This window comes from Acinonyx jubatus, chromosome C1, assembly GCF_027475565.1.
Source record: "Acinonyx jubatus isolate Ajub_Pintada_27869175 chromosome C1, VMU_Ajub_asm_v1.0, whole genome shotgun sequence".
NCBI lineage: Eukaryota > Metazoa > Chordata > Mammalia > Carnivora > Felidae > Acinonyx > Acinonyx jubatus.
Genome location: NC_069381.1, coordinates 139,593,845 through 139,597,929, shown reverse-complemented (window position 1 = coordinate 139,597,929; position 4,085 = coordinate 139,593,845).

Sequence of the window (4,085 nt, the reverse complement as noted above, 5' to 3'; positions counted from 1 at the left end):
TATATGAGTATTTTAAGTTTGTGGTTTAGGAAGTAAATATAACTTAACTTGTTCAAGGGTACAGGAAAACCATCACAGCCTTCCCCATTCTTTGGTCATATTTCTTTGGCTGTGCCCTTTCTGCATTTCTTCGAAATACCCAATTTCTTCTGGCTCCCATTTATCAAACATTACTCTCAGGAAAGGGTTGGAAGTGAATCTTTACTTAGGTCAAGTAACTAACAACAGATATCCATCTTTGTTTATTTGCATTTTAGTGAAGCTCCAAGTATGGAAAGGTGTGAATGTACACTTCGTTTTAACATAAAAATTTAATGATTGCTTTGAGGGATTAACCCAATCCAGGGTAGAGGATTTCTTTTCCTCTCTCACAACTTGATTGGGTGGGAATCAAGGGGAAGACAACTGGGAGATGAAGAGTAGCAAAGGGAGTATAGCCTATGAACTTACCTTGGTGCCTAAGGTAATGAGTCATCCCCTGCCCAACCCTTAGTGCATACTACCCAGGATGTTTCTGGGGAGCTGAGAGAAGATACACTTAGAAAAGTTCCTTTAAAGAGGTCCAAAGACTACCAGTCAAATTGCTCTACCTCCTTAGATGAATGCCATGCCACACCTCTCTGCCCCCAATCTCTTCATCGGTCCATCAAGGTGTGCAGTGTCTCCTTTTGAACCTGTCAGTTACTGGCAGAAAATCCAGCAACACTTTTTTTTTTTTGTAGAGGCAGCCCCTGTTTTGGTTGCTTTTCCAAAATGTTCCAGTACCCATATACCTAAGCAGCTACTAGATACCCTAAAAACATGGTGGAGAGAACTCCACACCTGATTTGGGCTAAGACTGCACTAATCAAGCTTGAGATCTCCTAGGCCAGCACAGTAGTTTAGTGATGTCACTATTACACAAATTAAAAAAAAAAAAAGACTCTAAAGTAGAATTTCAAATATCTGTTGGAGGATGAGAAGAGGCGTATTAAAATTTTTTTGATATACTCAGTCTCGGCCGAGAGGAAAAAGTTTGGAGAAATGTCAGGTGGATATGTAGAGAGGGGAGAAAAGGAAAGGAGGGAAGAAAAACAAATTCTAAGACATCGCATACATATCTGATTATACTTTAAAAAGACTGGATTTGAATAGCAAGGAATTGTAGGAAAATTCTATTCTTTGGCCACAGTATGAAAACTAAAACATAAATTATATCATTTATTGATTATATTTTGCAATCTTGGAAAGAGAAGGAAAAAGCAAGAGGAAAAGAAAAGGGTGGAGTTCAGTGAATTACAAAATATGTCAATAGAAGAAGACATCTTTAAGAACACTTCCAGTAAGACCACGAAATTATATTACAGGAATGCGTCATCCACCCTAAGATCTCCATATGGACTTGTATGGAAATAAAGGCAATAATGGAAATTGAGGTCATTCCCTTCAGCCTGATTTAAAACAATTGGAGAGAAATTCTGATGCATGCCATAGAACAAAGTTAAAGAAATAAAATACGTGACATTCTATTCATTCATTCAATAAATGCTTTCAAATCTTCAGGTGGAATGCTGCTAACTTTTACAGGGCCAGTGAGCAGGTTGGGGCCAATGTAGAACAATGGGAAATATATAGAAAAGTGAAAGATTTAATTGTTTTATGTCAAAAAGCTTTTAGGAAGTGAATGTGACACTGAAACTGACGTTGGATTTCCCATAGGTATACGGTGTGATAGTCATTAGTAATGCCCACTAAGTATTTCTGCTTCTCCACCTTCTGGCAGCATGTAGTATTTTAAATTCTATGGTTTTCTGGTGTTTGGTGGGATCATGTGATTGTTTCTGGCCAATAAGATGTGAGCAGAAATTATTTATTATCTCAGAGTCAAGCATTTGATTGCTGATGTTCCAGAATTCTTTCCCTCTGGCACGGAGAAAAATATTTGAGATGGTGGCTGCTCTATCACCTGGATTCCTGATTGATTCCTGATGTTATGTAGCATGAACAAAATATAAACTGTTATTGTTTGAAGTCATTGAGATTTTGAGGTTGTTCATTACTGTTAGCATAACTTGATCTTTCCTGATTTATAGGAAGAAGTGATCTCATATGGGTATTAAAGCAAAGGATGACTTCAGAAGGTTGGGGGCCTAAGGACATTCAGATGCAAAAGTTAAGACAAGAAGGAGAAAGAGGAAGAAGAAAAGAACAAGGAGATGGAGGTAATGATTAATGTACTTAATATCTTCCTTCTCTCCCCATCCCACCTCCTTACAAAACACAGTTCCCCAAACCTGCCTCTGATCTGCCTTCTGAGGTTATTTACTGGAACTCCCCCATATGCATTTATTCCAATCAAACTGTTCCCTACACCTCTGGTAAGTCTTGAAGCTCTGCCTCCTTGTCCCTACCTCTTTCTCTCCCCTGACTTTTAGTGAAACAATTACAGAACTCAGTGTTGGAAACTTAGAGATCACCTGGTTTGAATTTTACCTGTGTTGTGAATCCCTGCTGTGCTGCCCTTCTGTTGACCTGAAAACTTTCAGTTAAGCTTTGACTCATTTTTGCTATTGAGGCCCATAGAATAAGCCTTAACTACACCAGCTTTTAGGAAAAAGGACCGTGATCTATAAAGCTGGAACAAAGAAACAAACACACATATTTGAAAACAACTTTAAAATATGCTCACTTAAAATTTGCTTTTTAAATATTTTTTTCAAGTAGGTTCAAAAATATTAAGTTCAGAGTGATCCTATCTTGATAAAGGAGGGATATGTTATAAATATATATGAAAAGAAAGTCCAGAAAGATGTACATACTAATGCCAAATATCTGCATGATGAAGTTATGGGTACTTCCTAACTTCTTTTTGTTTTTTGTTTTGTATTTTATACATTTTTTCCCAATACATATGTATTATTTGTGAAATGAATGAAAGAAGTTATGACTCACATACACATATTCAAAGGCATTAATTTGATTGACAAGACAAAGAGACTGTTAAAGAATACCTACTAAATCATAACTAGAACAGAATATTAAGGTTTTATAAATACCTAAGAAAACTGAGTATTGTGTATTCTACCAGGTAAATGGGACATAGTACTAATAATCTTTCCAAGGAAAATGAGATTAGTCATAATGTGATCAAAGTCAAAACCAAACCATAGTTCATAAATTTATGCTGAGGTTGCCTGGCATACATGGTTGCTTTTGGATAACTCTCCAGGGCACTTGCTGTATATGACAAATCTTGACCTTAACCTCCACATAAATATTTAATTCTTCACAAATGTTTACAGAGGATATACTTTATGTTAAGTATTATGCTGTATACTAGGTGGGAATATGAAGATTGATAAAACATGATCTCAAAGAGTTCATAATTTCCTATTTGGAAAATCATCAAGCAGGCTTGATTCTTCATGTGGAAGTTTTTGAGAGGAGTTTAGTTAAAGGCACACTACACCCATTGTCTTTCCGTGTCCTCTGACAAGATGAAGGGAGAATCTACCAGGAAGATAATTGGTCTTAGCGTCTTCAGTTCTGATAATACTGACAAGGGCAGCTGCTGCCTGCTGCCACCAAGACTGGTGACTGCTCATGAAGTATTAGGTATAATTAGGTGAGTACATCCTTCTTTAAAAAAAAAAAAAAGCTCTATATCATCAGAAACAGCTTTACTTTTGTAGGAGGAAATAATTTCCTCCTTCTCTGCCTTTGGGTCTGCTCAGTTGCTGTGGGCAGGATCTTTGTGTCTCCTTCCACTCACCATCCCTTCTTTTAGTACAACAGATGGGGCTGAAGGAAGGAGAGAAATCGAGCATATCTCCCAGATCTTCTTTCCCCACGGTTACCAAGCACCACTAGTGAGAGAAGTCCTATCTTTCTCTCACCAATTTCATCCAGTCCATTTCCATGTCCTGTGGTCTCTCCTCCAAAACAAAATGGTGGCAGAGATTGTTAGATGATTATCAAACCAGGTTCCTTTTCTATCTGGACACAATCATAGACTACATTTCTCTGCCCCTTCAGCAGTTAGGTGCATGCACTATGTGGCTAGGTTCTAGTTAATAGAGTGTGGGTTAATTTGATGTATATCAGTT